The sequence below is a fragment of the Heterodontus francisci genome, unplaced genomic scaffold, assembly GCF_036365525.1.
Source record: "Heterodontus francisci isolate sHetFra1 unplaced genomic scaffold, sHetFra1.hap1 HAP1_SCAFFOLD_43, whole genome shotgun sequence".
Lineage (NCBI taxonomy): Eukaryota > Metazoa > Chordata > Chondrichthyes > Heterodontiformes > Heterodontidae > Heterodontus > Heterodontus francisci.
In genome coordinates, this window is record NW_027141852.1 from 14,061,861 (window position 1) to 14,087,060 (window position 25,200).

Genomic DNA, 25,200 nt, shown 5'->3' on the forward strand with positions numbered 1-25,200 from the left:
AGTAACACAAACAAACGCACTGACACCAAGTAACACAGACATGCACTGACACCAAGTAACAAAGACATACACTGATACCCAGTAACACAGGCACACAGTGGTGAGGGGGGAGGGGGTGCACATTGGCGCCGTGCTTAGCACCGCAGCCTCACAGCTCCAGGTACCCGGGTTCGATTCTGGGTACTGCCTGTTTGCAAGTTCTCCCTGTGTCTCCGTGGGTTTCCTCCGGGTGCTCCGGTTTCCTCCCACATGCCAAAGACATGCAGGTTGATAGGTTAATGGGCCATTATAAATTGCCCCTAGTATAGGTAGGTGGTAGGGAAATATATAGGGACCGGTGGGGATGTGATCGGAATACGCGACTATTGTAGGATTAGTATAAATGGGGTGTTGATGGTCGGCAGAGACGCGGTGGGCCGAAGGGCCTGTTTCAGTGCTGTATCTGTAAACTAAACTAAATACTGACACCTAGTGTCACAGACACACACTGACACGCAGTAACACAAACAAACACACACTGACACCCAGTAACACAGAGAAACACTGATACACAGTAACAAAGACAAACACTGACACCAAGTAACACAGACGCACACTGACACCCAGTAAAAAAGACATACACTGACACCAAGTCACAAAGACCTACACTGATACCAAGTCACAAAGACATGCATTGATGCCCAGTAACAAAGACACACACTTGCACCAAGTAACACAGACATATACTGACACCAAGTAACAAAGACAGACAATTACACCAAGTAACAAAGACATACACTGACACCAAGTAACAAAGACATGCACTGATACCCAGTAACACAGACACACACTTACACCAAGTAACAAAGACAGACACTGATACCCAGTAACACAGACACACACTTACACCAAGTAACAAAGACATGCACTGACACCCAGTAACAAAGACATACACTAACACCCAGTGACACTGACACACACGGACACCAAGTAACAAAGACACAGACTTACACCAAGTAACACAGACACACACTGACACCCAGTAACACAGAAACACACACTTACACCAAGTAACAGACATACACTGACACCAAGTAACAAAGACATGCACTGATACCCAGTAACACAGACACACACTTACACCAAGTAAAAAGACAGACACTGATACACAGTAACACAGACACACACGGACACCAAGTAACAAAGACACACACTTACACCAAGTAACACAGACACACACTGACACCCAGTGACACAAACAAACACACTGACACCAAGTAACACAGACATACACTGACACTAAGTAACAAAGACGCACACTGACACCAAGTACGAAGACATACACTGACAACAAGTAACAAAGACATACAATTACACCAAGTAACAAAGACACACACTTACACTAAGTAACAAAGACAGACACTGACACCAAGTAACACAAACAAACACACACTGACACCCAGTAACACAGAGAAACACTAATAAACAGTAACAAAGACATACACTGACACCAAGTAACACAGACACACACTTACACCCAGTAACAAAGACATACACTGACACCAAGTCACAAAGACATACACTGATACCAAGTCACAAAGGCATACACTGATACCCAGTAACACAGACACACACTGACACCAAGTAACAAAGACATACACTGACACCAAGTAACAAAGACATACACTTACACCAAGTAACAAAGACATACACTTACACCAAGTAACAAAGAAAGACAGTTACACCAAGGAACAAAGACATACACCTACACCAAGTATTTTGACATACACTGACACCAAGTAACAAAGACATACACTGACACCAATTAACAAAGACAGACACTGATACCCAGTAACACAGACACACACTTACACCAAGTAACAAAGACATACACTGACACCAAGTAACAAAGACATACACTTACACCAAGTAAAAAAGACATACACTGACACCAAGTAACAAAGACATACACTGATACCCAGTAACACAGACACACACTTACACCAATTAACAAAGACATACACTGACACCCAATAACAAAGATATACACTGACACCCAGTAACAAAGACACTCACTGATACCAAGTCACAAAGACATACACTGATACCCAGTAACACAGAAACACACTTACACCAAGTAACACAGACATACACTGACACCAAGTAACAAAGACATACTCTGATACCCAGTAACACAGACACACACTTACACCAAGTAACAAAGACAGGCTCTGATACCCAGTAACACAGACACACACTTACACCAAGTAACAATGACATACACTGACACGCAGTAACAAAGACATACAGTGACACCCAGTAACACAGACACACACGGACACCAGGTAACAAAGACACAGACTTACACCAATTAACACAGACACACACTGACACCCAGTAACACAGACACACACGGACACCATGTAACAAAGACACACACTTACACCAAGTAACACAGACACACACTGACACCCAGTAACACAAACAAACACACTGACACCAACTAACAAAGACATACACTGATACCCAGTAACACAGGCACACACTGGGTGGTGGGGGGGCACATTGGCGCAGTGGTTAGCACCGCATCATCACAGCTCCAGGGACCCGAGTTCGATTCTGGGTACTGCCTGTGCGTAGTTTGCAAGTTCTCCCTGTGTCTGCGTGGGTTTCCTCCGGGTGCTCCGGTTTGCTCCCACATGCCAAAGACTTGCAGGTTGATCGGATAATTGGCCATCATAAATTGCCCCTAGTGTAGGTAGGTGGTAGGGAGATATTCCGGGTTAGGTGGGGATGTGATAGGAATACGGGATTAGTTTAAAATGAGTACAAATGCGTGGTTGATGGCCGGCACAGACTCGGTGGGCCGAAGGGCCTGTTTAAGTGCTGTATCTCTAAATGAAACTAAATACCGACACCTAGTGTCACAGACACACACTGACACCCAGTCCCACAAACAAACACACACTGACACCCAGTAACACAGAGAAACACTGATACACAGCAACAAAGACATACACTGATACACAGCAACAAAGACATGCACTGATACCCAGTAACACAAACAAACACACACTGACACCCAGTAACACAGAGAAACACTAATAAACAGTAACACAGACACACACTGACACCCAGTAACACAGACACACACAAACACCAAGTAACACAGATAGACACTTGCACCAAGTAACAAAGACATACACTGACACCCAGTAACAAAGGCATACACTGACACTCAGTAACACAGAGACACACGGACACCAAGTAACAAAGACACACACTTACACGATGTAACACAGACACACACTGACACCCAGTGACACAAACAAACACACTGACACCAAGTAACACAGACATACACTGACACTAAGTAACAAAGACACACACTGACACCAAGTACGAAGACATACACTTACACCAAGTAACACTGACATACACTGACACCAAGTAACAAAGACATACAATTACACCAAGTAACAAAGACACACACTTACACCAAGTAACAAAGACACACACTGATACCCAGTAACACAGACACACACTTACACCAAGTAACAAAGACATACACTGACACCAAGTAACACAAACAAACACACACTGACACCCAGTAACACAGGGAAACACTAATAAACAGTAACAAAGACATACACTGACACCAAGTAACACAGACACACACTTACACCCAGTAACAAAGACATACACTGACACCAAGTCACAAAGACATACACTGATACAAAGTCACAAAGACATACACTGATACCCAGTAACACAGACATACACTGACACTAAGTAACAAAGACACACACTGACACCAAGTACGAAGACATACACTTACACCAAGTAACACTGACATACACTGACACCAAGTAACAAAGACATACAATTACACCAAGTAACAAAGACACACACTTACACCAAGTAACAAAGACACACACTGATACCCAGTAACACAGACACACACTTACACCAAGTAACAAAGACATACACTGACACCAAGTAACACAAACAAACACACACTGACACCCAGTAACACAGGGAAACACTAATAAACAGTAACAAAGACATACACTGACACCAAGTAACACAGACACACACTTACACCCAGTAACAAAGACATACACTGACACCAAGTCACAAAGACATACACTGATACAAAGTCACAAAGGCATACACTGATACCCAGTAACACAGACACACACTGACACCAAGTAACAAAGACATACACTGAAACCAAGTAACAAAGACATACACTTACACCAAGTAACAACGACAGACAGTTACACCAAGTAACAAAGACATACACCTACACCAAGTATTTTGACATACACTGACACCAAGTAACAAAGACATACACTGATACCCAGTAACACAGACACACACTTACACCAAGTAACAAAGACATACACTGACACCAATTAACAAAGACAGACACTGACACCAAGTACGAAGACATACACTGACACCCAGTAACAAAGGCATACACTGACACCCAGTAACTCAGAGAAACACTGATACACAGCAACAAAGACATACACTGATACACAGCAACAAAGACATGCACTGATACCCAGTAACACAAACAAACACACACTGACACCCAGTAACACAGAGAAACACTGATACACAGTAACAAAGACATACACTGACACCAAGTAACACAGACACACACTGACACCCAGTAACACAGACACACACTTACACCAAGTAACACAGACATACATTGACACCAAGTAACAAAGACAGACACTGATACCCAGTAACACAAACACACATTTATACCAAGTAACAAAGACATACACTGACACCCAGTAACAAAGACATACACTGACACCCAGTAACAAAGACATACACTTTCACCAAGTAACAAAGACATACACTTACACTTGTGACTGCGTGGGTTTCCTCCGGGTGCTCCGGTTTCCTCACACATGCCAAAGACTTGCAGGTTGATAGGTTAATTGGCCATCATAAATTGCCCCTAGTATAGGTAGGTGGTAGGGTAATATATCGGGACAGTTGGGGATGTGATAGGAATACGGGATTAGTGTAGGATTAGTATAAATGGGTGGTTGATGGTCGGCACAGACTCGGTGGGCCGAAGGGCCTGTTAAAGAGCTGTATCTCTAAACTAAACTAAACACTGACACCCAGTGACACAAACACACACTGATACGCAGTAACACAGAGAAACACTAATAAACAGTAACAAAGACATACGCTGACACCAAGTCACAAACACATACACTGACACCAAGTAACAAAGACAGACACTTACACCAAGTAACAAAGACATACACTGATGCCCAGTAACACAGACACACCCTGACACCCAGTTAGAAACACACACTGACCCCCTGTAAAACAGACACACACTGACCCCCAGTAACACAGACATACACTGACACCAAGTCACAAAGACATACACTGATACACAGACACACACTTACACCAAGTAACGCAGACATGCACTGACACCAAGTCACAAAGACACACACTGACACCCAGTCACAAAGACATACACTGACAACAAGTCACAAAGACATACACTGATACACAGACACACACTTACACCAAGTAACACAGACATACACTGACACCAAGTAACAAAGACATACACTGAAAACCCAGTATCATAGACACACACTTGCACCAAGTAACAAAGACATACACTGACACCAAGTCACAAAGACACACACTGACACACAGTAACAAAGACATACACTGACACCAAGTAACAAAGACATACACTGATACCCAGTAACACAGACACACACTGACACCAAGTAACAAAGACATACACTGACACCCAATAACAAAGACATACACTGACACCCAGTAACAAAGACACTCACTGATACCAAGTCACAAAGACATACACTGATACCCAGTAACACAGACACACACTTACACCAAGTAACACAGACATACACTGACACCAAGTAACAAAGACATACTCTGATACCCAGTAACACAGGCACACACTTACACCAAGTAACAAAGACAGGCACTGATAGCCAGTAACACAGACACACACTGACACCAAGTAACAATGACATACTCTGACACGCAGTAACAAAGACATACAGTGACACCCAGTAACACAGACACACACGGACACCAGGTAACAAAGACACAGACTTACACCAAGTAACACAGACACACACTGACACCCAGTAACACAGACACACACGGACACCAAGTAACAAAGACACACACTTACACCCAGTAACACAGACACACACTGACACCCAGTAACACAAACAAACACACTGACACCAACGAACAAAGACATACACTGATACCCAGTAACACAGGCACACACTGGGTGGTGGGGGGGCACATTGGCGCAGTGGTTAGCACCGCATCATCACAGCTCCAGGGACCCGAGTTCGATTCTGGGTACTGCCTGTGCGTAGTTTGCAAGTTCTCCCTGTGTCTGCGTGGGTTTCCTCCGGGTGCTCCGGTTTGCTCCCACATGCCAAAGACTTGCAGGTTGATCGGTTAATTGGCCATCATAAATTGCCCCTATTGTAGGTAGGTGGTAGGGAGATATTCCGGGTTAGGTGGGGATGTGATAGGAATACGGGATTAGTGAAAATGAGTACAAATGCGTGGTTGATGGCCGGCACAGACTCGGTGGGCTGAAGGGCCTGTTTAAGTGCTGTATCTCTAAATTAAACTAAATACCGACACCTAGTGTCACAGACACACACTGACACCCAGTACCACAAACAAACACACACTGACACCCAGTAACACAGAGAAACACCGACACACAGCAACAAAGACACACACTGATACACAGCAACAAAGACATGCACTGATACCCAGTAACACAAACAAACACACACTGACACCCAGTAACACAGAGAAACACTAATAAACAGTAACACAGACACACACTGACACCCAGTAACACAGACACACACTAACACCAAGTAACACAGACAGACACTTACACCAAGTAACAAAGACATACACTGACACCCAGTAACAAAGGCATACACTGACACTCAGTAACACAGACACACACGGACACCAAGTAACAAAGACACACACTTACACGAAGTAACACAGACACACACTGACACCCAGTGACACAAACAAACACACTGACACCAAGTAACACAGACATACACTGACACTAAGTAACAAAGACACACACTGACACCAAGTACGAAGACATACACTTACACCAAGTAACACTGAATACACTGACACCAAGTAACAAAGACATACAATTACACCAAGTAACAAAGACACACACTTACACCAAGTAACAAAGACACACACTGATACCCAGTAACACAGACACACACTTACACCAAGTAACAAAGACATACACTGACACCAAGTAACACAGACAAACACACACTGAGACCCAGTAACACAGAGAAACACTAATAAACAGTAACAAAGACATACACTGACACCAAGTAACACAGACACACACTGACACCCAGTGACACAAACAAACACACTGACACCAAGTAACACAGACATACACTGACACTAAGTAACAAAGACACACACTGACACCAAGTACGAAGACATACACTTACACCAAGTAACACTGACATACACTGACACCAAGTAACAAAGACATACAATTACACCAAGTAACAAAGACACACACTTACACCAAGTAACAAAGACACACACTGATACCCAGTAACACAGACACACACTTACACCAAGTAACAAAGACATACACTGACACCAAGTAACACAAACAAACACACACTGACACCCAGTAACACAGGGAAACACTAATAAACAGTAACAAAGACATACACTGACACCAAGTAACACAGACACACACTTACACCCAGTAACAAAGACATACACTGACACCAAGTCACAAAGACATACACTGATACAAAGTCACAAAGGCATACACTGATACCCAGTAACACAGACACACACTGACACCAAGTAACAAAGACATACACTGAAACCAAGTAACAAAGACATACACTTACACCAAGTAACAACGACAGACAGTTACACCAAGTAACAAAGACATACACCTACACCAAGTATTTTGACATACACTGACACCAAGTAACAAAGACATACACTGATACCCAGTAACACAGACACACACTTACACCAAGTAACAAAGACATACACTGACACCAATTAACAAAGACAGACACTGACACCAAGTACGAAGACATACACTGACACCCAGTAACAAAGGCATACACTGACACCCAGTAACTCAGAGAAACACTGATACACAGCAACAAAGACATACACTGATACACAGCAACAAAGACATGCACTGATACCCAGTAACACAAACAAACACACACTGACACCCAGTAACACAGAGAAACACTGATACACAGTAACAAAGACATACACTGACACCAAGTAACACAGACACACACTGACACCCAGTAACACAGACACACACTTACACCAAGTAACACAGACATACATTGACACCAAGTAACAAAGACAGACACTGATACCCAGTAACACAAACACACATTTATACCAAGTAACAAAGACATACACTGACACCCAGTAACAAAGACATACACTGACACCCAGTAACAAAGACATACACTTTCACCAAGTAACAAAGACATACACTTACACTTGTGACTGCGTGGGTTTCCTCCGGGTGCTCCGGTTTCCTCACACATGCCAAAGACTTGCAGGTTGATAGGTTAATTGGCCATCATAAATTGCCCCTAGTATAGGTAGGTGGTAGGGTAATATATCGGGACAGTTGGGGATGTGATAGGAATACGGGATTAGTGTAGGATTAGTATAAATGGGTGGTTGATGGTCGGCACAGACTCGGTGGGCCGAAGGGCCTGTTAAAGAGCTGTATCTCTAAACTAAACTAAACACTGACACCCAGTGACACAAACACACACTGATACGCAGTAACACAGAGAAACACTAATAAACAGTAACAAAGACATACGCTGACACCAAGTCACAAACACATACACTGACACCAAGTAACAAAGACAGACACTTACACCAAGTAACAAAGACATACACTGATGCCCAGTAACACAGACACACCCTGACACCCAGTTAGAAACACACACTGACCCCCTGTAAAACAGACACACACTGACCCCCAGTAACACAGACATACACTGACACCAAGTCACAAAGACATACACTGATACACAGACACACACTTACACCAAGTAACGCAGACATGCACTGACACCAAGTCACAAAGACACACACTGACACCCAGTCACAAAGACATACACTGACAACAAGTCACAAAGACATACACTGATACACAGACACACACTTACACCAAGTAACACAGACATACACTGACACCAAGTAACAAAGACATACACTGAAAACCCAGTATCATAGACACACACTTGCACCAAGTAACAAAGACATACACTGACACCAAGTCACAAAGACACACACTGACACACAGTAACAAAGACATACACTGACACCAAGTAACAAAGACATACACTGATACCCAGTAACACAGACACACACTGACACCAAGTAACAAAGACATACACTGACACCCAATAACAAAGACATACACTGACACCCAGTAACAAAGACACTCACTGATACCAAGTCACAAAGACATACACTGATACCCAGTAACACAGACACACACTTACACCAAGTAACACAGACATACACTGACACCAAGTAACAAAGACATACTCTGATACCCAGTAACACAGGCACACACTTACACCAAGTAACAAAGACAGGCACTGATAGCCAGTAACACAGACACACACTGACACCAAGTAACAATGACATACTCTGACACGCAGTAACAAAGACATACAGTGACACCCAGTAACACAGACACACACGGACACCAGGTAACAAAGACACAGACTTACACCAAGTAACACAGACACACACTGACACCCAGTAACACAGACACACACGGACACCAAGTAACAAAGACACACACTTACACCCAGTAACACAGACACACACTGACACCCAGTAACACAAACAAACACACTGACACCAACGAACAAAGACATACACTGATACCCAGTAACACAGGCACACACTGGGTGGTGGGGGGGCACATTGGCGCAGTGGTTAGCACCGCATCATCACAGCTCCAGGGACCCGAGTTCGATTCTGGGTACTGCCTGTGCGTAGTTTGCAAGTTCTCCCTGTGTCTGCGTGGGTTTCCTCCGGGTGCTCCGGTTTGCTCCCACATGCCAAAGACTTGCAGGTTGATCGGTTAATTGGCCATCATAAATTGCCCCTATTGTAGGTAGGTGGTAGGGAGATATTCCGGGTTAGGTGGGGATGTGATAGGAATACGGGATTAGTGAAAATGAGTACAAATGCGTGGTTGATGGCCGGCACAGACTCGGTGGGCTGAAGGGCCTGTTTAAGTGCTGTATCTCTAAATTAAACTAAATACCGACACCTAGTGTCACAGACACACACTGACACCCAGTACCACAAACAAACACACACTGACACCCAGTAACACAGAGAAACACCGACACACAGCAACAAAGACACACACTGATACACAGCAACAAAGACATGCACTGATACCCAGTAACACAAACAAACACACACTGACACCCAGTAACACAGAGAAACACTAATAAACAGTAACACAGACACACACTGACACCCAGTAACACAGACACACACTAACACCAAGTAACACAGACAGACACTTACACCAAGTAACAAAGACATACACTGACACCCAGTAACAAAGGCATACACTGACACTCAGTAACACAGACACACACGGACACCAAGTAACAAAGACACACACTTACACGAAGTAACACAGACACACACTGACACCCAGTGACACAAACAAACACACTGACACCAAGTAACACAGACATACACTGACACTAAGTAACAAAGACACACACTGACACCAAGTACGAAGACATACACTTACACCAAGTAACACTGAATACACTGACACCAAGTAACAAAGACATACAATTACACCAAGTAACAAAGACACACACTTACACCAAGTAACAAAGACACACACTGATACCCAGTAACACAGACACACACTTACACCAAGTAACAAAGACATACACTGACACCAAGTAACACAGACAAACACACACTGAGACCCAGTAACACAGAGAAACACTAATAAACAGTAACAAAGACATACACTGACACCAAGTAACACAGACACACACTTACACCCAGTAACAAAGACATACACTGACACCAAGTCACAAAGACATACACTGATACCAAGTCACAAAGGCATACACTGATACCCAGTAACACAGACACACACTGAAACCAAGTAACAAAGACATACACTGAAACCAAGTAACAAAGACATACACTTACACCAAGTAACAACGACAGACAGTTACACCAAGTAACAAAGACATACACCTATACCAAGTATTTTGACATACACTGACACCAAGTAACAAAGACATACACTGATACCCAGTAACACAGACACACACTTACACCAAGTAACAAAGACATACACTGACACCAATTAACAAAGACAGACACTGACACCCAGTAACAAAGGCATACACTGACACCCAGTAACACAGAGAAACACTGATTCACAGCAACAAAGACATACACTGATACACAGCAACAAAGACATGCACTGATACCCAGTAACACAAACAAACACACACTGACACCCAGTAACACAGAGAAACACTGATACACAGTAACAAAGACATACACTGACACCAAGTAACACAGACACACACTGACACCCAGTAACACAGACACACACTAACACCAAGTAACACAGACAGACACTGACACCAAGTAACAAAGACATACACTGACACCCAGTAACAAAGGCATACACTGACACCCAGTAACACAGACACACACGGACACCAGGTAACAAAGACACAGACTTACACCAAGTAACACAGACACACACTGACACCCAGTAACACAGACACACACTTACACCAAGTAACACAGACATACATTGACACCAAGTAACAAAGACAGACAATGATACCCAGTAACACAGACACACATTTATACCAAGTAACAAAGACATACACTGACACCCAGTAACAAAGACATACACTGACACCCAGTAACAAAGACATACACTTACACCAAGTAACAAAGACATACACTTACACTTGTGTCTGCGTGGGTTTCCTCCGGGTGCTCCGGTTTCCTCACACATGCCAAAGACTTGCAGGTTGATAGTTTAATTGGCCATCATAAATTGCCCCTAGTATATTTAGGTGGTAGGGAAATATATCGGGACAGTTGGGGATGTGATAGGAATACGGGATTAGTGTAGGATTAGTATAAATGGGTGGTTGATGGTCGGCACAGACTCGGTGGGCCGAAGGACCTGTTAAAGTTCTGTATCTCTAAACTAAACTAAACACTGACACCCAGTGACACAAACAAACACACACTGACACGCAGTAACACAGAGAAACACTAATAAACAGTAACAAAGACATACGCTGACACCAAGTCACAAACACATACACTGACACCAAGTAACAAAGACATACACTTACACCAAGTAACAAAGACATACACTGATGCCCAGTAACAGAGACACACCCTGACACCCAGTTAGAAACACACACTGACCCCCAGTAAAACAGACACACACTGACCCCCAGTAACACAGACATACACTGACACCAAGTCACAAAGACATAAACTGATACACAGACACACACTTACACCACGTAACGCAGACATGCACTGACACCAAGTCACAAAGACACACACTGACACCCAGTCACAAAGACATACACTGACACAAAGTCACAAAGACATACACTGATACACAGACACACACTTACACCAAGTAACACAGACATACACTGACACCAAGTAACAAAGACATACACTGAAAACCCAGTATCATAGACACACACTTGCACCAAGTAACAAAGACATACACTGATACCCAGGAACACAGACACACACTGACACCCAGTAACAAAGAAAGACACTGATGCCAAGTCACAAAGACATACACTGATACCCAGTAACACAGACACACACTGACACCCAGTAACAAAGACATACACTGATACCAAGTCACAAAGTCATGCACTGATACCCAGTAACACAGACACACACTGACACCCAGTAACAAAGACATACACTGATACCAAGTCACAAAGACATACACTGATACACAGTAACACAGACACACACTGACACCAAGTAACAAAGACATACTCTGACACCAAGTAACAAAGACACACACTGACACCCAGTCACAAATACATACACTGATACCAAGTCACAAAGACATACACTGATACCCAGTAACACAGACATACACAGTCACCAAGTAACAAAGACATACACTGACACCAAGTAACAAAGACAAGCACTTACACCAAGTAACAAAGACAGACAATTACACCAAGTAACAAAGACATACACTTACACCAAGTATTTTGATATACACTGACTCCAAGTAATAAAGACATACACTTACACCAAGTAACAAAGACACACACTTACACCAAGTAACACAGACATACACAGTCACCAAGTAACAAAGACATACACTGACACCAAGTCACAAAGACACACACTGACACCCAGTACAAAGACATACACTGACACCAAGTCACAAAGACATACACTGATACCCAGTAACACAGACACACACTAACACCAAGTAACTCAGACATACACTGACACCAAGTAACAAAGACATACACTGATACCCAGTAACACAGACACACACTTACACCAACTAACAAAGACAGACACTGATACCCAGTAACACAGACACACACTTACACCAAGTAACAAAGACATACACTGACACCCAGTAACAAAGTCATACACTGACACCCAGTAACACAGACACACACGGACACCAAGTAACAAATACACAGACTTACACCATTTAGCACAGACACACACTGACACCCAGTAACACAGACACACACTTACAACCATTAACACAGACACACACGGACACCAAGTAACAAAGACACACAATTACACCAAGTAACACAGACACACACCGACACCCAGTAACACAAACAAACACACTGACACCATGTAACACAGACATACACTGACACGAAGTAACAAAGACATACACTGATACCCAGTAGCACAGACACACACTGACACCCAGTTGGAAACACACACTGACCCCCAGTAAAACAGACACACACTGACCCCCAGTAACACAGACATACACTGACACCAAGTCACAAAGACACACACTGACACCAGGAAGGAAGACATGCACTGACACCAAGTATCAAAGACATGCACTGATACCCAGTATCACAGACACACACTTGCACCAAGTAGCAAAGACATACACTGACACCAAGTAACAAAGACATACACTTACACCAAGTAACAAAGACATTCACTGATACCCAGTAACACAGACACGCACTGACCCCCAGTAACACAGTCATACACTGATACCAAGTCACAAAGACACACACTGACACCCAGTAACAAAGCCATACACTGACATCAAGTCACAAAGACATACGCTGATACACAGACACACACTTACACCAAGTCACACAGACATACACTGACACCAAGTAAGAAAGACATACACTGATACCCAGAATCGCAGACACACACTGACACCCAGTAACACAGGGAAACACTGATACACAGTCACAAAGACATACACTGACACCAATTAACACAGACACACACTGACACCCAGTAACAAAGACATACACTGACACCAAGTGACAAAGACATACACTGATACCAAAAAACAAAGACACACAATTACACCAAGTAACACAGACACACACTGACACCCAGTAACACAGAGAAACACACTGATACCAAGTAACAAAGACATACACTGATACCCAGTAACACAGGCACACACTGGGGGGTGGGGGAGGGGGGCAGATTTGCGCAGTGGTTAGCACCGCAGCCTCACATTTCCAGGGACCCGGGTTTGATTCTGGGTACTGCCTGTGCGGAGTTTGCAAGTTCTCCTTGTGTCTGCGTGGGTTGCCTCCGGGTGCTCCGGTTTCCTCCCACATGCCAAAGACTTGCAGGTTGATAGGTTAATTGGCCATCATAAACTGCCCCCAGTATCGGTAGGTGGTAGGGAAATATATAGGGAGAGGTGGGGATGAGATAGGAATACGGGATTAGTGTAGGATTAGTATAAATGTGTGGTTGATGGTCGGCACAGACTCGGTGGGCCGAAGCGCCTGTTAAAGTGCTGTATCTCTAAACTAAACTAAATACTGACACCTAGTGTCAAAGATACACACTGACACCCAGTAACACAAACAAACACACACTGACACCCAGCAACACAGAGAACCACTTACAAATAGTAACAAAGACATACACAGACACCAAGTAACAAAGACATACACTGACACCAAGTAACAAAGACATACACTTACACCAAGTAACAAAGACGCACACTTGCACCACGTAACACAGACATACACTGACACCAAGTAACAAAGACAGACAATTACACCAAGTAACAAAGACATGCATAAACACCAAGTATTTTGACATACACTGACACCAAGTAACAAAGACAGACACTGACACTAAGTAACACAGATACACACTTACACCAAGTAACAAAGACATACACTGACACCCAGTAACAAAGACATACACTGACACCCAGCAACACAGACACACAAGGACACCAAGTAACAATGTCACACACTTACACCAAGTAGCACAGACACACACTGACACCCAGTAACACAGAGAAACACACTGACACCAAGTAACACAGACATACTCTGATGCAAAGTAACAAAGACATACACTGATACCAAGCAACACAGACACACACCTACACCAAGTAACACAGATATGCAATGACACCAAGGAACAAAGACATGCACTGATGCCCAGTAACACAGACACACACTTACACCAAGTAAAAAAGACAGACACTGATACCCAGTAACACAGACACACACTTGCACCAAGTAACAAATACATACACTGACACCCAGTAACAAAGACATACACTGACACCCAGTAACACAGACACACACTTACACCAAGTAACAAATATATACACTGACACCCAGTAACAAAGACATACACTGACACTCAGTAACACAGACACACAAGGACACCAAGTAACAAAGACACACACTTACAACAAGTAACACAGACACACACTGACACCCAGTAACACAGAGAAACACACTTACACCAAGTAACAAAGACACACACTTACACCAAGTAACACAGACATACACTGACACCAAGTAACAAAGACAGACAATTACACCAAGTAACAAAGACATACACTTACACCAAGTATTTTGACATACACTGACACCAAGTAACAAAGACATACACTGATGCCAAGTAACACAGACACACACCTACACCAAGTAACACAGATATACAATGACACCAAGTAACAAAGACATGCACTGATACCCAGTAAAACAGTCACACACTTACACCAAGTAAAAAAGACAGACACTGATACCCAGTAACACAGAGAAACACACTGACACCAAGTAACACAGACATACACTGATGCAAAGTAACAAAGACATACACTGTGTTTTTGGGTGTCAGTGTATGTCTTAGTTACTTGGTGTAAGTGTGTGTCTGTGTTACTGGGTATCAGTGCATCTCTTTGTTACTTGGTGTCAGTGTATGTCTGTGTTACTTGGTGGAAGTGTGTGTCTGTGTTGCTGGGTATCAGTGTATGTCTTTGTGACTTCGTGTCAGTGTATGTCTTTGTTACTGGGTGTAAGTGTGTGTCTTTGTGACTTGGTGTCATTGTATGTCTTTGTTACTTGCTGTAAGTGTGTGTCTGTGTTACTGGGTATCAGTGTATCTCTTTGTTACTTGGTGTCAGTGTATGTCTAAATACTTGGTGTAAGTCTATGTCTTTGTTACTTGCTGTAATTGTCTGTCTTTGTTACTTGGTGTCAGTGTATGTCTGTGTTACTTGGTGTAAGTGTGTGTCTTTGTTACTGGGCATCAGTATCTATCTTTGTGATTTGGTATCAGTGTATTTGTTTTTGACTTGGTGTCAGTGTATGCCTTTTTTACTGGGTCTCAGTGTGTGTCTGTGTTACTTTTTGTCAGTGTATGTCTTTGTTACTGTGTATCTGTGTTTCTCTGTGTTACTGGGTGTCAGTGTGTGTTTGTTTCTGTTACTGGGTGTCAGTGTGTGTCTGTGACACTAGGGGTCAGTATTTAGTTTAGTTTCGAGATACAGCACTTAAACAGGCCCTTCGGCCCACCGAGTCTGTGCCGACCATCAACATCCCATTTATACTAATCCTTCCCTAATCCCTTATTCGTATCGCATCCCCACCGGTCCCTATATATTTCTCTACCACCTCCCTATAATAGGGGCAATTTATAATGGCCCATTAACCTTTCAACCTGCAAGTCTTTTTATGTGGGAGGAAACCGGAGCACCCGGAGGAAACCCACGCAGACACAGGGAGAACTTGCAAACTCCGCACAGGCAGTACCCAGAATCGAACCCGCGTCCCTGGAGCTGTGAGGCTGCGGTGCTAACCACTGCGCCAATGTGCTCCCCCCCCCCCCACCCCACCCCACCCCCCGCACAACAGTGTGTGCCTATGTTACTGGGTATCAGTGTCTGTCTTTTTTACTTGGTGTAAGTATGTGTCTGTGTTACTGGGTATCAGTGCATGTCTTTGTTACTTGGTGTCAGTGTGTGTCTGTGTTACTGGGTATCAGTGTATGTCTTTGTTACTTGTTGTAAGTGTATGTCAAAATACTTGCTGTAAGTGTATGTCTTTGTTACTTGGTGTCAGTGCATGTCTGTGTTACTTGGTGTAAGTGTGTGTCTTTGTTACTTGGTGTAAGTGTATGTCTTTGTTACTTGGTGTCAGTGTATGTCTTTGTTACTTGGTGTCAGTGTATGTCTGCGTTACTTGGTGTCAGTGTGTTTGTTTGTGTTACTGGGTGTCAGTGTATGTCTGTGTTACTTGGTGTAAGTGTGTGTCTGTGTTACTGGGTATCAGTGTATGTCTTTGTTACTTGGTGTCAGTGTATGTCAAAATAACTGGTGTAAATGTATGTCTTTGTTACTTGGTGTAATTGTCTGTCTTTGTTGCTTGGTGTAAGTGTGTGTCTGTGTTACTGGGTATCAGTGTATGTCTTTGTTACTTGTTGTAAGTGTATGTCAAAATACTTGCTGTAAGTGTATGTCTTTGTTACTTGGTGTCAGTGCATGTCTGTGTTACTTGGTGTAAGTGTGTGTCTTTGTTACTTGGTGTAAGTGTATGTCTTTGTTACTTGGTGTCAGTGTATGTCTTTGTTACTTGGTGTCAGTGTATGTCTGCGTTACTTGGTGTCAGTGTGTTTGTTTGTGTTACTGGGTGTCAGTGTATGTCTGTGTTACTTGGTGTAAGTGTGTGTCTGTGTTACTGGGTATCAGTGTATGTCTTTGTTACTTGGTGTCAGTGTATGTCAAAATAACTGGTGTAAATGTATGTCTTTGTTACTTAGTGTAATTGTCTGTCTTTGTTGCTTGGTGTCAGTGTGTGTCTGTGTTACTGGGCATCAGTGTATGTCTTTGTGACTTTGTATCAGTGTATGCCTTTGTGACTTGGTGTCAGTCTATGTCTTTTTTACTGGGTGTCACTGTGTGTCTGTCTTACTTGGTGTCATTGTATGTCTTTGTTACTGTGTATCAGTGTTTCTCTGTGTTACTGGGTGTCAGTGTGTGTTTGTTTGTGTTACTGGGTGTCAGTGTGTGTCTGTGACACTCGGTGTCAGTATTTAGTTTAGCTTAGAGATACAGCACTTAAACAGGCCCTTCGGCCCACCGAGTCTGTGCCGACCATCAACAACCCATTTATACTCATCCTACACTAATCCCGTATTCCTATCACATCCCCACCTTTCCCTATATATTTCCCTACCACCTACCTATACTAGGGGCAATTTATGATGGCCAATTAACCTATCAACCAGCATGTCTTTGGCATGTGGGAGGAAACCGGAGCACCGGGAGGAAACCCACGCAGACACAGGGAGAACTTGCAAACTCCGCACAGGCAGTACCCAGAATCGAACCCGGGTCCCTGGAGCTGTGAGGCTGCTGTGCTAACCACTGCGCCAATGTGCCCCCTCCCCCCCCACCTCCCAGTGTGTGCCTGTGTTACTGGGTATCAGTGTATGTTTTTGTTACTTGCTGTCAGTGTATGTCTGTGTTACTTTGTGTCAGTGTGTTTGTTTGTGTTACTGGGTGTCAGTGTGTGTCTTTGTTACTTGGTGTAAGTGTGTGTCTTTGTTACTTGGTGTAAGTGTGTTTCAGTGTTAATGGGTATCAGTGTCTGTCTTTTTTACTTGGTGTAAGTGTGTGTCTGTGTTCCTGGGTATCAGTGTATGTCTTTGTTACTGGGTGTCAGTGTATGTCTTTGTTACTTGGTGTTTGTGTGTGTCTGTGTTAATGGGTATCAGTGTCTGTCTTTGTTACTTGTTGTAAGTGTGTGTCTGTGTTACTGGGTATCAGTGTATGTCTTTGTTACATGGTGTCAGTGTATGTCAAAATACTTGGTGTAAGTGTGTGTCTTTGTTACTTGGTGTCAGTGTATGTCTGTGTTACTGGGTGTCAGTGTATGTCTTTGTTACTTGGTGTAAGTGCGTGTCTGTGTTACTTGGTGTAAGTGTATGTCTTTGTTACTGGGTGTCAGTGTATTTCTTTGTTACTAGGTGTAAGTGTGTGCCTGTGTTACTGGGTGTTAGTGTATGTCTTAGTTACTTGGTGTAAGTGTGTGTCTGTGTTACTGGGTATCAGTGCATCTCTTTGTGACTTCGTGTCAGTGTATGTCTTTGTTACTTGGTGTCAGTGTGTCTCTTTGTGACTTGTGTCAGTGTATGTCTTTGTTACTGGGTGTCAGTGTGTCTCTTTGTGACTTGTGTCAGTGTATGTCTTAGTTACTTGGTGTAAGTGTGTGTCTGTGTTACTGGGTATCAGTGCATCTCTTTGTGACTTCGTGTCAGTGTATGTCTTTGTGACTTGGTGTCAGTGTGTCTCTTTGTGACTTGTGTCAGTGTATGTCTTTGTTACTTGCTGTAAGTGTGTGCCTGTGTTGATGGGTATCAGTGCATGTCTTTGTTATGTCTTTGGGACTTGGTGTCAGTGTATGTCAAAATACTTGGTGTAAGTGTATGTCTTTGTTACATGGTGTAAGTGTGTGTCTTTGTTACTTGGTGTCCGTGTGTGTCTGTGTTACTGGGTATCAGTGTCTGTCTTTTTTACTTGGTGTAAGTGTGTGACTGTTTTACTGGGTATCAGTGCATGTCTTTGTTACTTGGTGTCATTGTATATCTGTGTTACTTGGTGTCGGTGTGTGTCTGTGTTACTTGGCATCAGTGTATGTCTTTGTTACTTGGTGTCAGTGTATGTCAAAATACTTGGTGTAAGTGTGTGTCTTTGTTACTTGGTGTCAGTGTATGCTTGTGTTACTGGGTGTCAGTGTATGTCTTTGTTACTTGGTGTAAGTGCGTGTCTGTGTTACTTGGTGTAAGTGTATGTCTTTGTTACTTGGTGTAATTGTCTGTCTTTGTTACTTGGTGTCAGTGTATGTCTGTGTTACTTGGTGTAAGTGTGTGTCTTTGTTACTTGGTGTAAGTGTATGTCTTTGTTACTTGGTGCCAGTGTATGTCTTTGTTACTTGGTGTCAGTGTGTGTCTGTGTTACTGGGCATCAGTGTATGTCTTTGTGACTAGGTATCAGTGTATGTCTTTGTGACTTGGTGTCAGTGCATGTCTCTTTTACTGGGTGTCAGTGTGTATCTGTGTTACTGGGTTTCAGTGTGTGTTTGTTTGTGTTACTGGGTGTCAGAGTGTGTCTGTGACACTCGGTGTCAGTATTTAGTTTAGCTTAGAGATACAGCACTTAAACAGGCCCTTCTGCCCACCGAGTCTGTGCCGACCATCAACAACCCATTTATACTAATCCTACACTAATCCCGTATTCCTATCACATCCCCACCTATCCCAAAATATTTCCCGACCACCTACCGATACTAGGGGCAATTTATGGTGGCCAATTAACCTATCAACCTGCAACTCTTTGGCAGGTGGGAGGAAACCCGAGCACCGGAAGGCAACCCACGCAGACACAAGGAGAACTTGCAAACTCCGCACAGGCAGTACCCAGAATCGAACCCGGGTCCCTGGAGCTGTGAGGCTGCGGTGCTAACCACTGCGCCAATGTGCCCCCCCCGCAACAGTGTCTGCCTGTGTTACTGGGTATCAGTGTATCTCTTTGTTACTTGGTGTCAGTGTATGTCAAAATACTTGGTGTAAGTGTGTGTCTTTGTTACTTGGTGTCAGTGTATGTCTGTGTTACTGGGTGTCAGTGTATGTCTTTGTTACTTGGTGTAAGTGCGTGTCTGTGTTACTTGGTGTAAGTGTATGTCTTTGTTACTGGGTGTCAGTGTATTTCTTTGTTACTAGGTGTAAGTGTGTGCCTGTGTTACTGGGTGTTAGTGTATGTCTTAGTTACTTGGTGTAAGTGTGTGTCTGTGTTACTGGGTATCAGTGCATCTCTTTGTGACTTCGTGTCAGTGTATGTCTTTGTTACTTGGTGTCAGTGTGTCTCTTTGTGACTTGTGTCAGTGTATGTCTTTGTTACTGGGTGTCAGTGTGTCTCTTTGTGACTTGTGTCAGTGTATGTCTTAGTTACTTGGTGTAAGTGTGTGTCTGTGTTACTGGGTATCAGTGCATCTCTTTGTGACTTCGTGTCAGTGTATGTCTTTGTGACTTGGTGTCAGTGTGTCTCTTTGTGACTTGTGTCAGTGTATGTCTTTGTTACTTGCTGTAAGTGTGTGCCTGTGTTGATGGGTATCAGTGCATGTCTTTGTTATGTCTTTGGGACTTGGTGTCAGTGTATGTCAAAATACTTGGTGTAAGTGTATGTCTTTGTTACATGGTGTAAGTGTGTGTCTTTGTTACTTGGTGTCCGTGTGTGTCTGTGTTACTGGGTATCAGTGTCTGTCTTTTTTACTTGGTGTAAGTGTGTGACTGTTTTACTGGGTATCAGTGCATGTCTTTGTTACTTGGTGTCATTGTATATCTGTGTTACTTGGTGTCGGTGTGTGTCTGTGTTACTTGGCATCAGTGTATGTCTTTGTTACTTGGTGTCAGTGTATGTCAAAATACTTGGTGTAAGTGTGTGTCTTTGTTACTTGGTGTCAGTGTATGCTTGTGTTACTGGGTGTCAGTGTATGTCTTTGTTACTTGGTGTAAGTGCGTGTCTGTGTTACTTGGTGTAAGTGTATGTCTTTGTTACTTGGTGTAATTGTCTGTCTTTGTTACTTGGTGTCAGTGTATGTCTGTGTTACTTGGTGTAAGTGTGTGTCTTTGTTACTTGGTGTAAGTGTATGTCTTTGTTACTTGGTGCCAGTGTATGTCTTTGTTACTTGGTGTCAGTGTGTGTCTGTGTTACTGGGCATCAGTGTATGTCTTTGTGACTAGGTATCAGTGTATGTCTTTGTGACTTGGTGTCAGTGCATGTCTCTTTTACTGGGTGTCAGTGTGTATCTGTGTTACTGGGTTTCAGTGTGTGTTTGTTTGTGTTACTGGGTGTCAGAGTGTGTCTGTGACACTCGGTGTCAGTATTTAGTTTAGCTTAGAGATACAGCACTTAAACAGGCCCTTCTGCCCACCGAGTCTGTGCCGACCATCAACAACCCATTTATACTAATCCTACACTAATCCCGTATTCCTATCACATCCCCACCTATCCCAAAATATTTCCCGACCACCTACCGATACTAGGGGCAATTTATGGTGGCCAATTAACCTATCAACCTGCAACTCTTTGGCAGGTGGGAGGAAACCCGAGCACCGGAAGGCAACCCACGCAGACACAAGGAGAACTTGCAAACTCCGCACAGGCAGTACCCAGAATCGAACCCGGGTCCCTGGAGCTGTGAGGCTGCGTTGCTAACCACTGCGCCAATGTGCCCCCCCCGCAACAGTGTCTGCCTGTGTTACTAGGTATCAGTGTATCTCTTTGTTACTTGGTGTCAGTGTATGTCTGTGTTACTTTTTGTCAGTGTGTTTCTCTGTGTTACTGGGTGTCAGTGTGTGCCTGTGTTACTTGTTGTAAGTGTGTGTCTTTGTTACTTGGTGTCCTTGTGTGTCTGTGTTACTGAGTGTCAGTGTATGTCTTTGTTACTGGGTGTCAGTGTATGTATTTGTTACTTGGTGTAAGTGTGTGTCTGTGTTACTGGGTGTCAGTGTATGTCTTTGTTACTGCGTGTCAGTGTATGTATTTTTTACTTGGTGCAAGTGTGTGTCTGTGTTACTGGGTATCAGTGTCTGTCTTTTTTACTTGGTGTAAGTGTGTGTCTGTGTTACTGGGTATCAGTGCATGTCTTTGTTCCTTGGTGTCATTGCATATCTGTGTTACTTGGTGTCAGTGTGTGTCTGTGTTACTGGGCATCAGTGTATGTCTTTGTGACTTGGTATCAGTGTATGTCTTTGTGACTTGGTGTCAGTGTATGTCTGTGACACTAGGTGTCAGTATTTAGTTTAGTTTTGAGATACAGCACTTAAACAGGCCCATCGGCCCACCGAGTCTGTGCCGTCCATCAACAACCCATTTATACTCATCCTACACTAATCCCGTATTCCTATCACATCCCCACCTATCCCTATATATTTCTCTACCACCTACCTATACTACGGGCAATTTATGGTGGCCAATTAACCTCTCAACCTGCAAGTCTTTGGCATGTGGGAGGAAACCGGAGCACCGGGAGGCAAACAAGTCACAAAGAGACACACTGACACCCAGTAACAAAGACATACACTGACACAAGTCACAAAGAGACACACTGACACCTAGTAACAAAGACATACACTGACACGAAGTCACAAAGAGATGCACTGATACCCAGTAACACAGACACACACTTACACCAAGTAACTAAGACATACACTCCAACCCAGTAACAAAGACATACACTGACACAAGTCACAAAGAGACACACTGACACCCAGTAACAAAGACATACACTGACACCAAGGAACAAAGACATATACTGATACCCAGTATCACAGACGCACACTTGCACCAAGTAACAAAGACATACACTTACACCAAGTCATAAAGACACACACTGACACCCAGTAAAAAAGACATACACTGACACCAAGTCACAAAGACATACACTGATACCCAGGAACACAGACACACACTGACACCCTGTAACAAAGACATACACTGATACCAAGTCACAAAGACATACATTGATACCCAGTAACATAGACACGCACTGACACCCAGTAACAAAGACATACACTGATACCAAGTCACAAAGACATACACTGATACCCAGTAACACAGACAGACACTGACACCCAGTAACAAAGACATACACTGATACCAAGTCACAAAGACATATACTGATACCCAGAAACATAGACATACACTGACACCAAGTAACAAAGACTTACACTTATACCAAGTAACAAAGACGTACACTGATACCCAGTAACACAGACACAGACTGACACCCAGTTAGAAACACACACTGACCCCCAGTAACACAGACACACACTGACCCCCAGTAACACAGACATACACTGATACCAAGTAACAAAGACATACACTGACACCCAGTAACACAGAAACACACGGACACCAAGTAACAAAGCCACACACTTACACCAAGTAACACAGACACACACTGACACCCAGTAACATAAACAAACACACTGACACCAAGTGACAAAGACATACACTGACACCAAGTAACAAAGACACACACTTACACCAAGTAACAAAGACATACACTGACACCCAGTAACAGAGACACACACGGACACCAAGTAACAAAGACACACACTGACACCAAGTAACACAGACACACACTGACACCCAGTAACACAAACAAACACACTGACACCAAGTAACAAAGACATACACTGATACCCAGTAACACAGGCACACACGGGGGGGGGGGATGCACATTGGCGCAGTGGTTGGCACCGCATAATCACAGCTCCAGGGACCCGGGTTCGATTCTGGGTACTGCCTGTGCAGAGTTTGCAAGTTCTCCCTGTGTCTGCGTGGGTTTCCTCCGGGTTCTCCGGCTTGCTCCCACATGCCAAAGACTTGCAGGTTGATCGGTTAATTGGCCATCATAAATTTCCCCTAGTGTAGGTAGATGGTAGGGAGATATTCCGGGTTCGGTGGGGATGTGATAGGAATACGGGATTAGTGTAAAA